Source organism: Castanea sativa, chromosome 7, assembly GCF_040712315.1.
Source record: "Castanea sativa cultivar Marrone di Chiusa Pesio chromosome 7, ASM4071231v1".
Classification (NCBI taxonomy): domain Eukaryota; kingdom Viridiplantae; phylum Streptophyta; class Magnoliopsida; order Fagales; family Fagaceae; genus Castanea; species Castanea sativa.
In genome coordinates, this window is record NC_134019.1 from 22,670,001 (window position 1) to 22,686,779 (window position 16,779).

The window sequence follows — 16,779 nt, forward strand, 5'->3', positions numbered from 1 at the left end:
TGCAACCCCTTTATAAAATATTCATAGTAACACAAAGTCATAAATGTAGTCTGCCACTTTGTAAATTACTACATCTTATCCTTGAGTACCTGGTTTAATTCTTTAAAGTTATTCATTATATATTTATGAAATCTAATTTCATAAATATATACTTTAGTAATTTCTTACTAAAGTGGTTAGGCCTAACTCTCTGAATAACTGAACCCATTAAACTTATCTCAAGGGAATATTTTATATCTCCATCAAGAGACTATGAATTCTATCTTGAGAATATATGTTCCATCAACACTAAATGTGGCTGCCCAATATACTGAGGTTTTGACCGTCACTTTAGATCTCACTCCTGATATATCAAAGCAACCTACACCTCATGATCAGGTCCATTACATAAATCACATACAATGCATCTCATGAACTATATGATAATGTCCCATATTCATGTTACCATTATTTTAGATAATAATAAAATAACTTTATCAATCACAATATTAAGTCATACATCATGTCATACATAATGTCATACATAACATCATACAATAGGATTTAAGGGCACTAATCCTAACAATGTCAACATTTTATGTAATTGGCTAATCCTTTGACAAAACGTACTTTACTTGTAATTGGGTAGATCTAGGACGTGTCTAATACTTCAAGAAATAAGAGTTCAAGTCCAAGTATTGAAGCCATGCAAGTCTGTCCAAGATTTAAGTGTGAAAAGTGTTGTTCATTAAAGCTTGACAGCTAGCATCTATCGAGATTTAAAGAGCTGTTCTAGCTCGTGGCTTGACAGTAGCTCGACAACTAGGGCATCTGTCGAGGTTTATGAAACTCAATTTTTCTGGACTGTTTTTCATCCAATCCGTGATTATGTGTTTGAGCTTTCTTTTCTCACAACCCTAAACATATATAAGGATTATTTTAAGGGCCATATCAGGTTACACAGTTGAGAGCACAATTGCACAAGAGCATAATTTCACAAGTGTGATCGAAAACCTAGTTTGCCCTAGTTCTTGAAGAAGCTGCTGTGTTTGTACACCATAGGGTTTTGTGACCAAGCAACTTCACGATCTTCATCTGTTGAAGAGTAGAAGAACTTTGTAGCCAACATCCTTCTCAAATTGGTGATTAAAGTCACGTACTAGGATCTGCGCATTGGTTAGTCATGTATTGGGAGTCGTGCAATACAAGGGAGAGACTGTCACTACAGAATAAGTCCAATTGGGTATTGGGATAAGGGTTCAACTGTAGGTTAGTATAAGGTACTGGGATTCCTTTACTTGTAACTGCTTGTTTTGATAATAGTGGATTCTCAGGAGTGGTGACCTTAAAATCACCCAGTGGAGCTTTTTGCCTTGGAGGTTTTCCCCATTCGTAAACAAATCACCGTGTCAAATTTAATTTCTGCTGCATTTAGTTATTTGGTTATTTATTTGTGCTACCACGCTCATTGCATGTAATTGAACCTAATTAATTCACTTGGATAATTAATTGGTTATTTCATCACAAGGGGCAATACATTTTTGGCCTATCAAGTGGTATCAGAGTGGGCACACTCTGATTAGGATTTAATTTTTGTTGTGAGATCCATTGACCCCTTTTTGTCATGGATAGAGAACAATCTCTCATTATATCTCTTTTATTTGATGGAACTAACTATGCATACTGGAAAGTACGCATGAGAGCTTTCTTGCAGTCCTTAGATGAGAAGGTGTGGCAAGCTATAAAGATAGGTTGGACCAAGTTGAAGGAAGCACCGGCCGATTGGGATGATGCAAAGATCAAGGCGGCTAACTTCAACAGCAGAGCATTGAATACTTTATTCAGTGTGGTCACAAATGAGGAGTTCAAGAAGATTTCCTCTACTGAAACTGCAAAAGAGGCGTGGACTATTCTCTAGAGTCTAGACAACATATGAAGGAACCAAGGCTGTCAAGGATTCAAAGCTTCAGAGGCTCACTACTAGCTTTGAAGAAATCAAGATGGAGGAGGATGAGTCGTTTGATGAGCTCTATGCTAGGCTCAAGGACATAGTAAACTTAGCTTTCAATCTTGGGGAAACCATTCCTAAACCCAAGATTGGGAGAAAAGTGCTTAGATCTCTGCTCGAGAGATTCCATGCTAAGATCACAATGATTGAGGAATTAAAGGACATTGATAAAATTCCTTTGATAGAGCTTGCTGGAAATCTGCAAACCTATGAGTTGGGTTTGTCTAGGCTCGGGAAGTCAAGCAAGAGCAAGAGCAAGAGCAAGAGCAAGAGTAAGAGTAAGAGCATTGCACTGAAGGCCAAGAGCAGCGATACTGATGAGTTCTCTGATGATGAAGATTAAAAAATGAAGTCCTATATCACCTGGCAGTTCAAGAAGTTCATGAAGAATGCCAATGCAAAGGGCTTCGACAAGGACCGTAGGCAATCAAATTCTTCATAGTCTAAGAGTCAAGACAAAGGGAAGAAGGATGCTAAGGATGACAGTTAGTATACTGTTGCCTCAGGACCAAAGTGCTTTGGGTGTCAAGGATTTGATCACATGAAACAAGAATGCCCCACTTATCTCAAGTCTATTAGGAAAAGCAAGGCACTTGCTGCTACCTTGAGCGACATCGAACCTGAGGATGATTCCGATAATGAGGATGACGAAATTCTAAATGCCTTCACTGCTATTGTCAATCCTACTGAAGGGATTGTTGAAGATGTGGATGAAGAAGAGGAATTGGTGGAGTCCAAGTTTGAGAAGATGGATGAGCAAGATGACATCCACACTGCCTATGCAAAGTTATACAAGGTCTCAGAAAAGCATGAGAAATTGTATAGGTTGGCCACCAAGAAGCTCAATGATGTGGAGATTGAACGAGAACAACTTTCCACAAAGTTTGATGAAGCTAATTAGACTATTGGAGTACTGAGGTTTGAAAACAATTCTTAGCTAAGAAGACCAAGAAGCTTGAGGCAGAACTGTTCCAGGTGAGAGCTCAGTTGGAAAGGACCTCAAGTGCAAAGCTTGATGAGATGCACATCATTCAAAAGTCTGCCTCCGATAGAACCGGTTTAGGGTATGATTTTTCTTCTTCTAATATTGCTTCTTCTAGTACTGCTGTGTTTGTTTCTCCTGCTAAAAATATCAATTCTGAAAACAATGATGTTAACAATGTGATAGCTAATGAGAACCTAGACAAGGAAAAATATATCTTAGGAGCACCCCCTAAGCTTGCTAAGAAAGAAACAAAAAATCCTAGGGCTAAGAAAGAAACAAAAAATCCTAGGGCTAAGAAGAGTAATGTTCAAAAGTCCAAAGAGAAGAAGCAGCATCTTCATCACTGTGGTGCAGCCGGTCATACTTGACCAAATTGCTATAAGTAGCTAGCCACTCAACAAAGCAATGGTATGGTCGCATTGGGAAACTAAAATCAGCTTTCATCCTCTTTTGCTCCTCTTGGAGATCTCATTAAAGCCCTCATGTTCCTTTCGAACTTGAGCGGTTTCAATTCATCCCCCTCACCGCCGATTCAAGGGTTTGCTCAAAAGAAGGGTTCTTCCAAAGTATGGAAGGAAAAGAGCTCCAAGTGATTCTATCACTTTTTCTCTTTTTGTGTGCATTTCTTGTGTGTGTTTTTAAGTTTTGGGTTAGTCTAGTTTTATGCATTACTTTGTTTTTGTCTAGCATGTTTTTGTTTGGTTATTTTTCAGTTTTTGCTTTTTTTTTTCATTACAAAAAAAATTGAAAAAAAAAATGTTTGTATGTGTACATTGGTTCTTATGAACCTTAAAATGGCCATTGAAACAAAGTTCTCTAAACTTTGTATCTCTTGTAGCTTAGATGAGCATCTCTATGCATAACTAAGCAAGCGAGCTTTGTGGCTCTTTGTTTGTGATGAGTAAGGTTAAGTGATCTCTTGTACTTAACACTCGTATCACTCTTTTTGACGGGAAGGACTAAAAAATCTTAAGAGAAAGGCATAAATAACCATCTTACCACTATTACCCGCTAATCATGAAATGACATCTGTATGCTTCGGCATAGCAAAAGTGCAATGTCAAAAAGCTTAACATAATTGGGTATTTCTTTTCCCTCTTTTATATACCCATGCATGATATGCTTAATAAAAAGAAAAATATGAAAAGAAAATAAAAGCAAAAAGAACAAAATGCTTTAAAACATGATTGCAAACGTGTATTCTAGGAGATGTGGGAGTTATATGATGTACTTCAAAGGTGATATTCCCCATCAAACAGTTATGATTGTGTGTGAGTTAAATTAATTTACTCATACCTCAAATCATCATAACATAGAGACACTTATGCAATCTTGCGATGTTTTCACACATAACAAGCAAAATTCTTTGCTATTTTTGATACATGTGCAGGTACAATGTGATTTGGCCATCACAAGGTTTACATGCATTAATGTATGCTCAATAAACTGTCTTAACTTGTTTTTGAAATATAAAATTGGTTAGACTTGTTTAGTGTGTGTGTGTTTTGGATCAAAATGCATGACATTTTTCTTGTTGAGAGATGATTTTGAGAGATCAAAATTTTGTTTGGATCTTTGGTTGAGTTGCATTCTTGATTTCATTTATGTTTGTGTTTTTCTCTTCTTGAAAAACGAAAAAAAAATGTTTTTAAAGCAATCTCGACAGCTCCTCGACACCTCTCGACAGCTGGCTTATCTATTGAGCTCTTCACCTTTTTCTTATCGCAGTCTCGACACCTTCTCGATAGCTCCTCGATCCATCGAGAAAGTTTCTTTCTCCTTGACACCTGCTTGATAGCTCCTCGATCGATCGAGCTTGTCTTTGCTGTGGACACCTGATCAATAGCTACATCTGTCGAACCCTTTAAAGCTCAACACCTCTCGACACCTCTCGATCTGTTGAGAATTATTGAAGGGCTATATAAGGGGAAATCGCGATTCAAACCTCACTTCTTTTGATTTCTCTCAATCTCTCTCAACCTTTTCACCTCTCAAAGCTCTCTCACTCACTTTAAACCTCTTTCCCAAAGTTTTTTCGGCCTTAATCAAGTTTTTCTACACTTGGTAAGTGTCCTAATCCCTCATATTCATGCATTTCATTTTTTTTAACCTAAGTTTTTGGGTTTTTAGAAAATTTTGGGGTTTTTCAAAATCAAAGAGGTTTTGCCAAATTTTTGGGATGGGTTTTGTAGTTTTGATCCTAAAACTTCATGCATTGCATCTCATTTGCATTATAAGTACATTATCATGCATTTTAGGTGTGTGCTAATTGTGTTAACTGATTGTGTGCTGGTAGGATTGGATTGGGCTGAGCCCATGATGTATTTTCTATTGCATGTCACATGTTCATGCATTCCTATGCACACGTTCTTTCTTTTCAATATATTTTGATATATTTGAACTGCTTGGGACTTTTCTAAGCATTTCTTTCTCCCCCTCTCTCTTTTGTTTACATTAGTCTGCTTCTATGGCACCTAAACGTAAGTCTGTTCCGTCCCAGAACCCTCTTCATTCTGGGACATCTTCTTCTTCTGATTCTACTCCCTATCACGTCCGGTTCCGTGGTGAGGAGGCCAAATCGGACTTCTTTGAGAACTTCTCTAGACTAGGCATTCATTTGGAACACCAAATCATTTTGTCAGACTTCTCTGACATTGACCTACCCACTGTCATTCACAGTAGGGCTTGGGAGTCACTGTGTGACGTCCCGGTCACATGTCCATCCGTGCTGATTTAGAAGTTCTACTCCAACATGCATGGATTAGATTCTTTAGTACCTCAGTTTTCTACTCGCGTTCGAGGTACGCACATCATGGTCACTCCGGCTTTTGTAGGCGACGTGCTCCATGTCCTTAGGGTAGCGCATCCTGACTACCTTGGTTGTGAGCGTCTTAAGACTGTGTCTAAAGACGAGCTTATTTCCACCTTTTGTAAGCGACCTTTTGAGTGGGGTGATCATCAGTTCACTTCTTGCTCTCCTTTTGCTAAAGGTCCTAGGTTCATTGACATGGTTATGATATTTGTTTTGCATCCTTTTTCTCACTATAACTCTATTACAGAGCCTTGTGCTCGATTTTTGTTGTCCCTCATTGAGCATCTTACCATTGATTTTCCCTCTCATTTTATCCTTCCATCATAGATGTGTATAAAGATACGGCGACCCGTGATAAACTCATTTTCCCTTCTGCTATCAAGAGGATCTTACGCCACTTCTCTGTTCCCTCTCCTGTTTCCGACCACTTCCATGTCTCTTGTGCCATAGACGCTGCTATTGTTAAACGGAGCTAGGCGCAGCTACGTTCGAGGCGATTTGGATCGACGGTTCCTCCAGCTCCTATAGCACCATCTACATTCGCTCCCTCTTCTTCTACGAGTGGTGTGACTCTCGAGGACATCATGGCACAACTTGTGCGCATGGATGCTCGCCTTGACTCACTCAGTGATGAGTTGTGTCAGGTGAACACCCGTGTTAGTCATATTGCATGACGGCAGGCAGTCATGGGTGGCTTCATTTCTTCACCTCCTCCTACTCTAGAGGCTTCTGAGGCTACGGACGATAATGGTGATGCTGATGCGTATGGTGGTGATGAGGACGATGCTAGCTCTTCTAGTGCTGACAAGATGTTTACTTGACACTCTTACCCTTTGGCACTCATGACAAAAAGGGGGGAGTAGTATTGGTCATGAGAGTAGTCATTGTTATGGGGAGAGTTAGTATAGGAGGATTTTTGTTAGGGGGAGTGTTGATTTTGAGGGATGTAGTGAGAATTTTGATGTATCTTTTTATTTTCTTTCTTTTTTAGATACATTATTCTTGTACCTTAGGTCTTGGGACCATTTGACATACATTGTGCTTATATTTGCTTTATCTATATGTTGATGTATGTTTTTCATCTACCTTTACATGTAGTTGTTTCTTTTCTCTCTTTATGCACATGTTTCTTATGTGTTGTATTCAATCTATTATTTATGTTTCACACAAAGTTGCCTTGATAAGTTTTGTTTAAGTCTTTCAGAATTACAAGTTGTCGAAGTCTACTTGCCATGAACTCTCTTTTTGCAAAGTTTTTCAAGAGTTTGTGTTAGGATAGATTTTATTGTACTTAACAAGTGAGTATGAGTTGAGTGATTTACGACTCCTCTCATATGTTCATTTGTTGTTATGGTTTTTTCACAGATTGCCAAAGGGGGGGATTTTTAGGATATATGTGATTGAAAGTTAGGAACATATGTCAACATTTTATGTAATTGGCTAATCCTTTGACAAAACGCACTTTACTTGTAGTTGGGTAGATCTAGGTAGTGTCTAATACTTCAAGGAGCAAGAGTTCAAGTCCAAGTATTGAAGCCATGCAAGTCTGTCCAAGATTCAAGTGTGAAAAGTGCTGCTCATAGCTCGACAGCTTGCATCTATCGAGATTTAACGAGCTGTTTTACCTCGTGGCTCGACAACTAGGGCATCTCTCGAGGTTTATGAAACTCAATTTTTCTGGACTGTTTTTCATCCAATCTGTGATTATGTGTTTGAGCTTTCTTTTCTCACAACCCTAAACATATATAAGGATTATTTTAAGGGCCATATCAGGTTACACAGTTGAGAGCACAATTGCATAAGAGCATAATTCCATAAGTGTGACCAGAAACCTAGTTTGCCCTAGTTTTTGAAGAAGCTGCTGTGTTTGTACACCATAGGGTTTTGTGACCAAGCAACTTCACGATCTTCATCTGTTGAAGAGCAGACGAACTTTGCAGCCAACATCCTTCTCAAGTTGGTGATTGAAGTCGCATACTAGGATCCGCGCAATTGGTTAGTCACGTACTGAGAGCCGTGCAATACAAGGGAGAGATTGTCATTACAGAACAAGTCCAATTGGGTATTGAGATAAAGGTTTAACTATAGGTTGGTATAAGGTATTGGGATTTCTTTACTTGTAACTGCTTGTTTTGATAATAGTGGATTCTCGGGAGTAGTGACCTTAAAATCCCCCGGTGGGGTTTTTTGCCTCGGAGGTTTTCCTCATTCGTAAACAAATTACCGTGTCAAATTTAATTTCCGTTGCATTTAGTTATTTGGTGATTTGTTTGTGCTACCACGCTCATTGCATGTAATTGAACCTAATTATTTCACTTGGATAATGAATTGGTTAAGTCATCACATGGGGTCAATACATTTTTGGCCTATCACTAAGGATCCAAGGATCCTTAGTATGGTGATGACCTTTGTTCTCACACTACGGTCTCACTATAACACTATCACTGAGCCTCATGCTCGATTCCTTCTTTCTCTCATGAAAGATCTTTCTATAGATTTTACCTCACATATGATAGTATCTATCATAGATAGCTATCAAGACATTGCTACATGTGATAAGCTCATCTTCCCTTCGGCTATCACACGCATCCTTTCACATGCGCATGTCACTATTCCTCTCTCTTCTCCTTTCTATGTCATGGATGCTACTAGTAAGGAATCTATTAGGAGCAATGCGCAACTAGCAGCCAAGTGGCCTTGCGTGGAGGATGATGCTGCCCATACCCCCCGTCCGTCTTCATCTTTTGCTCCATCTTCTTCTTCTTTTGGAGTGGAGGCGTCCCTTACTGCCATTATGGACTAGCTTCAACACATGCGTGCTGATTTTGGCATTCGTCTTGATCACATTTCTGATGAGATGTGTCAAATAAACACCAAGATTGGACGCGTAGCTCACTGATAGTCTCGTCTTGGTGGTTTTCCTCCTTCACCTTTGACGTGCATTGATAATAGCTTAATTTTGCATATTTATATCATTGTTAGAAAGCATTTTCATACTTATTTTGAGTTAATTCATACATTTTATAATTGGTTTTAGAATAATGCTAAATAATCAATTTTGTGCTTAATAGAATTTTATTGCGTGAATTTGTCTTTTGTAGGATACTGGAATTAAATAAGTGGATTTGTGCAAAAAAAGAAAGCTAATGGACTTTACTTTTACAAGGGCCATAATGAAGTTAAAGAAGGCCAACCCAATTAAGTTTAAGTCCAATTGGAGTAAGGAATCCAAGGAAATTTGCACCAAATCCAAGTCCAATTCAGATTAGGATTCCAGCCTGCACATCCATTAGTATTTTTGGAATAACTTTTGGGTCAGATGTCAAATTGAGATGATCTAAGTTGATCTGTAAAGTTAACTTAAAGGGCTACAACTTTGTATTTTACCAAAAGTCCGAATTATGATGTTAAATGGGCGAAAATTGTCGGTTAAGTGAAGCCTAAAAATCTGGGATTTTTCTCCAAACGAGAATTCAACTTGTAATAGGATTCCTTGACCTATTTAAAGTCTCTTTAGGTCAAATTCAGAGAGGCTAGTGCTAGGGCTAGGATGTAAAATAGAAAATTGGAGCAAGAGGTAGTGCTGCATATGGCTTCTCTGCAGCTTTTCTCCATGATAGCATTGTGACTATTTCTTTCTTTATTTTATTTGTCTAGTTTAATGTTTAGTATTTTATTCTTTTGTTTTATTTCAATTACCATGAGTATCTAAATTTATAATTAAGGTTGAGGATGAAACCTTGTTAAGGATTATCAGTATTGTTTATGTGATTTGATTTTTCCCACAATAGTTGTTCTTTAATGATTTAAATTGTTTTTACTTCATATCAATTGACTAAGATGAGATTCTAGATATGAGTTCAATCATGTTTTTCTCATGATTTAGGATTCGTCTTAATTAATTGAATGCTTGGTTTATTATTTCTTGATTTTAAAATTGAATATCTCTTGTGATTTGTTTGGCTACGGATACAATTGATGATTTGATTTTATATCTAGGAAGCGAAGAAGAGCATGCTTTAGATATTTAAATAGAAGTTTTAATGATAATACTCTCCATGGTAGCAAGATTGATTTCTAGATTATCATATAGTGGTTGGGAAAAATTAATGATCGTAAATATATGCTGATATTAATTAACAAGGCGGATTCCAAAACCTTAATTCCTTTCTCTAGATTGTTTACATCTCTTTATTGCTTTATATTATATCTTTGCTTAGTTTAATTATTTGTTAGTTTATTTAATTAACAAAAAAACCAATTTTTATCAAACTAGATTAGGATTAATTTGGTTAAGATTTGATTAATTTTCCTACGTTCATTCAAGTCCCTATGGGTTTGACCTCGTTCTTGTCAAACTATACTTTGGTATGGTTCGTACACATACGAGTACTTTAAAATTTCATAACAACCTTCTCTTGAGCTTGCTGATTATTCTTCTTCGGATGGTGGAGATGATGATGATGAGGATGCTCTAGCTTTGAGTATAAGGATGAGATGACACCCTCTCAATGATTCACCCTTTGTCACTCATGGCAAAAAGGGGGAATAATTTTGTATATGAGAGTAGGTCTTTTTGTTTAGGGGAGAGCTAGCATAGGGTTAGAACAGTTAGGGGGAGAGTGTTTTGAGGGATGTAGTGAGGTTTTGATGTATCTTTTCTCACTTCATGTGCCATGGTCTTGTGGCAACTTTTACATACAATATATTTTTTGATATATATATATATATATATGATGTATGTTTTCTTCACCTTTGTCTCACATGTGTTGCTTCTTTTCTACCTTTATACACATGTTTCTTCTTGTATACAACTTGTTTACGTTTCACACTTGATGCCTTGATGAATCTTGTTTAAGTGTTTCAGATAAGACAGGTTGCAAGTCTATCATGCCATGATCTCTTTTCTTGCAAAGTTTTTCAAGAGCTCATTGTCTTAGTTAGGCTTATGTACTTTGGTTTTTTGGCTTTTGTAATAGTTATGGAGTTGTTGTTTTATACTTCTCTCATAATTATGCTTGCGGTTTTGTCATGGATTGCCAAAGGGGAAGATTGTTAAGGTCATATTTTATGTAATTGGCTAATCATTTTGAAAGCTCGGATTTGTGTTAAAAACACGAGTTGTTTAGACCCCAAATTAATAAATTACGGCTCGATTGATTACTCTAACTTAAACTAAGTGCGGAATAGAGTAAATGCGAGCGAACAAGCAATACAACTACTCTAAGCCATATTCAACACAATACAACAGTAAAAGGAAAGCTAAAAGAATAGGGAAGAGAAATGCGAATACAAGATAACACGCCGATGTGTTATTGAAGAGAAAACCGAAGAACTCGGCGAAAAACCTCTCCCCCACCCTCCAAGCGGTAAATCGATCCACTAGACAAGAAGTTGGGATACACGAATAACAAGAGACCCTCCAAGCCTAATCTACCTAGTGCACCTAAGCCCTCCAAGCTCCTACTCCAACAAGGCTTCTCGGAACTGCGTCTTGTCTAGCTTTCCGAATCCTGCAATGCGCCCGATTGCATCTGCTAAAGCTTAGCTTCTTCCAATGCTTCTCAGCAGCACCAAAACCTCACTTGACACTTAGTATGGGTGTGGTAAGTGTTTGGGCTATCAAGCTCTCAAGGATTTGGATATGGAGAGGTAGGAGTTAAGGAAAACCACAATGGATGGTGTAGAGGATTGTAAGTATGACAATCTCTAACTCTCAAGGGTTTGCGGCTAGGGTTTTCTCTTTGAAAAGCACTCTTTTCAATATGGGGGTAATGATGGTATATATAGTGTGTATAAGGATGTAGTGGAACAGATATGACAAAATAGCAAATCAGATTGTTTCGTAGGTATCTCACGGGAAGGCCTTACTTGCGAGACACTCGCGAAAACCAATTGTCACCATCTGTCTTGACTCTTCGCATTCCATTCATGTGCTGAGCACATGCTTCACTTTGCGGGAAGGCTACTCACGAGCTACCCGTGAAAACTTCTTTAGTCTTCAATGTTGCCTTGAGTCTTCACACTCTCTCACTCACACACAACCTTACAAATAAAACCCACATAAAATACAGGGTACAAAAGATTGAACAAGATTACAATCAAATTTGGCATGGAATTAAAGCCAACACAAAATAGTTGTAAATTACAACTTTACAAAACTGAAATCTATAACTTTTGCACTAGATCAATAACGAATGTTAGACAAAGAATGAATAAATAAACCATTCTGTAATTAGAAATAATCACTTATTTGGTAATAATATTAAGAAATTTGTCAACATGTGTTTTATTCAAGTAACGAAAACAGAAAAATAAGGAAGAAATACCTTATGGACAAGGAAGAAAGTGTAATCAAGATCTGTATATTCTGCAACCAAAAATAAAATGTGTGAGAATTACCCAAAAATATAGTCAGGTGGGGTAGCACAACCAAATTTGTCCTGTAAGTGGTTGGGCCGTTGGGGCAAAGATTTTGTTCCGCCCTTCACTCCACCTATTTAGGGAAGTCTTCCTTTTTTTTTATTTTTTATTTATAAATAGTGGGTCGGGGAGGACAGAATTTCGCAACAACTTGAACCTGTATCATTGTATTAATGTAAATTTTCACAATTTACTGTAGGATTACAATTTTTTATTTTATTTTTTTTTTTCAAATGAACAATAGAATAATTTTTATTATTATATCATTTATGCTTATAAAATTTCAAGAATATTAAGTAATTAATCAAATGTTTAAATTCAAATTTATGTAGTTTTAAATAATACATAAAAAATAAGTTTATAAATCAAATAATAAATTGAAAGCTCACTTAGTGTGTAAAACACTAGTGAATGTTTAGATCCCCAATTATAAAATAACCAACACAAGCTTATACTCAAAAATATATGTGCGGAATGATAAAATATGCTTTGTCAAAGGATCAGCCAATTACATAAAATATTTTACATATGTTCCTAACATGATTCACATATATCCTAATAATCTCCCCTTTTGGCAATCTGTGACAAAACCACATCAAACAAATGAACATATGAGAGAAGTCATAAATCACTCAACTCATACTCACTTGTTGAATACAATAAAATCTATCCTAACACAAACTCTTGAAAAAATTTGCAAGAAGAGAGTTCATAGCAAGGAAGACTTTGAAACAGAAATGAAAGATTGCATACATATAAGAAACACGTGTATAAAGAGAGAAAAGAAACAGCACATGTAGAGTTAGGTGAAGAAAAAACATACATCATATATATATATATATATATATATATCAAAAGATAAGTACAATGTATGTAAACATAGTTACAAGATGAAGCACTCCCTGTAACAAGATGAAACACATCTCCCCTTACAAGGGCATTTCTCCCCCTAACATGTAGAATCCTAAAAAGAAACTACATATTCTCCGCAATTTCTCCCCCTTTTTGTCATGATTGACAAAGGGTACAAGAAGCTATAAAGCTTCACCTGAGAAACATAAAGATGATCAAGGATGATCAAGGGGGTACAAGGAATCCATATAAATGCATGAATGTAATGAAACAAGATGCTATGGATGACAAGATAAAAGAAAGATGCAAAACATGTGAACAACAACGCATGCAAGAACAGATCGAGTAGCTGTCGAGCAGAAGCCAACCTCGATGGATCGAGAATCTATCGAGCATCCAGAAACTTCCTTGATGGATCGAGCATCTATTGAGAAGCTATCGAGACTGCGATAAAGAAAACACAAAAATGCTCGATAGATAGCCTAGTTGTCGGGAGGTGTCGAGAAGCTGTCGAGATGGGCAAAAACAGTTTTTCAAAGAAGAGAAAAACACAGATATGAATGCAATCAAACATGCTACTCAACCAAGGATCCAAACAACATGTTAAGCTCTCAAAAACATCTCTCATCAAGAAAAATGTCAAGCATTTTAGATCCAAAACACACACACACACACACACACACACACATACACTAAACAAGTCTAACCAATTTTATATTTCAAAAATAAGTTAAGACAGTTTAGTGAACATACATTAACATAAGTATCCCTTATGATGGCCAAATTACATTGTACCTGTACATGTATCAAGAGTAGCAAAGAATATTGCGTATTGTGTGTGAAAAACATCACAAGATTGTATAAGTGTCTACATGTTATGAAGATTTGAGATATGAGAAAATCACTTTAACTCACACACAATTATAACTGTTTGACAGGGACTATCACCTTCGAGGTACATCCTATAACTCTCACATCTCCTAGAATACATGATTGCAATCATATTTTAAAGCATTTTGATTCTTTTTACTTTAATAATTCTTTGCATATTTTCTTTTAAGCATATCACGGATGGACATATAAGAGACAGATAAGAGATACCCAATTATGTTTAGCTTTTTGACATTGCACTTTTGCTATGCTGAAGCATACTGATGTCATTCCATGATTGGCGGGCAACAACGGTGAGATGGTTATTTATGCCTTTCTCTTAGGATTTTTTAGTCCATCCCCTCAAAAAGAGTGATACGAGTGTTAAGTACAAGAGATTACTTAATCTTACTCATCACAAGCATGAGCCACAAAGCTCACTTGCTTAGTTGTGCATAGAGATGCTCATCTAAGCTACAAAAGATACAAAGTTTAGAAAAATTTGTTTCAATGGCCATCCAAGGTACATAAGTACCAATGTACATATAACACACTGTTTTTGTATTTTTGTTTATTTTCCTTAAAAAAAAAAAAAAAAAACTAAACAACCAAACAAAAATAGACAAACAACATGAAAGTATGATGATAGATACAGATGCATGAAAGCATGATTCCAAAAGCAGATAAGAAATCAAGCAAAGAGAGTCCTACTTTAGATAGAAAGAATTACAGTAGAGGACAAACAAAAAAGACAATTAAGTCTTATGCTCCTTTCTCACTTACATAGCACGAGTCTTTGGCCGTGAAGATGAAAAGACACGTGTCCTAGTATGTCTACTAAATGACATAGAAGAATTAAGATTATCCTGAAATTGAGTTAAAAAACTGAAAGCTTTTGATAACTCTCCAAACAAAGGTATAGGTCTTTGAGAAGAAACCTGTGACCGTTGGGGCACTTGCTTTTGAGGATACAACTTAAAGTAATTAGGACGAATGTGCCCAGAAACACCGTAATGGTGACAAACATGAAGCCTAACAAAGGATTTAGAATTAGCCAAATCAGTTTTGGATTTCATACCTTTATTACCTTTCTCAGATTGGGGTACAATGACAATCTTTGATCCAGAAGTCGTGGAAGAGGAGGGGCTGGAGGAAACATCATATCCTAAGCCAGTCTTATCAGAATTAGGCTTTTAAGCACTCAACACCTCATCAAGCTTTGCACTAGACATCCTCTCCATTTGAGTTCTAGCTTGACTAAGCTCCACCTCAAGATTCTTGACCTTCTCTTCTAATGAGGTGTTCTCCACAACAAGAGTGTCAACTAACCTTGTAGTCTCATTTAGTTTGACTAACGGATTAGCTTTTTTAGTTTTTACCTCATTAAGCTCTTTTCTACAAAGATGAGAAGTCTTTTCAGATTTTATAAATTTAGTGCATAGTTTATCATAGGCTTCTTGAAGGGTCAACTTCTTGGGTACTTCATCACTAGAAGAATCCTCATTGTCACTAGCACTCTCCACAATCACCTTATCGGTTGTGGCAGCAAAAGCTATAAAATGACCACATTCATCCACATACTCATCAGATGAGTCATCCTCAGTATCACTCCAGGTAGCAACCAACCCTTTATCTTTTGAATTCTTGGTCTTTTCCTTCATAATATAGTTTGGGCACTCTATTCTCATATGACCAAAACCTTTGCACTCATGGCACTAGATAAGGGGTTTCTCATTCTTACCCTTCCTAGAGGATTTAGATTTCCTAGAAGGTTTGTCCTTATCCTTTTTCCTAAATTGAAGAAGCTTGATAATCTCATCAACTATGAAGGTTAAGCCCTCATCCTCATCCTCATCCTCATCTTCATCTTCAGAGTCATCACTCTCTTCCTCTATACCCTCAAGAGTCAAGTTTCTACTCTTTCCACCTAATCCCATTAAACCTAATCCCATCTCATAGGTTTGAAGGTCCCTACAAGCTTAGTCAAAGGAATTTGATCAATGTCCTTCACTTCTTCAATGATAGTGATCTTGACATGAAATCTTTCAGGTGGGGACCTAAGGATTTTCCTAACAATTTTGGATTCCGCAATACATTCTCAAAGATTGAAGGTAGAATTCACAATATCCTTGAGTTTAGAATAGAACTCATCAAAGATCTCATCCTCCTTCATCCTTATTTCTTCAAAACTACTAGTGAGTCTTTAAAACTTCACAGTCTTTACTACCTTGGTACCTTCATAGATGGTCTCAAGAATGGTCCATGCTTCCTTGGCAACTTTCGTGGATGATATTTTCTTGAATTCCTCATTGGTCACCCTACAAAACAAAGCATTCAAGGCCCTACTGTTGAAATTTGCCGCTATGATTATTGCTTCATCCCAACCGGCTAGCGCTTCCTTTAATTTAGTCCAGCCTATCTCCACAGCTTGCCACACTTTCTCATCTAATGACTGCAAGAAAGCTCTCATGTGTACTTTCTAGAATGCATAGTTAGTACCATCAAATAAAGGAGGTATGATAAGAGACTGTCCTCTATCCATGACAAATAGGGGTTAATGGATCACACAACAATGATTAAAACCTAATTAGAGTGTGCTTGCTCTGATACCACTTGTTGGGAAATTTAGACCCTGATAGAATTAACAAGTTTTAAACCCAAGTTGTTAATTAGATTTATTATGTATAAAACTTGTTAAAACAAACAAACATCAATATCGTGTCAATATTATGTCAATATCATGCACAACGGAAAAGTAAATAAGACAAGATATGATGACCCAAGAAAACCAATGAAACAAACTAGTTTCACAGTAAAAAACCTGGGGGGAAATCTTCCCGAAAAACAATC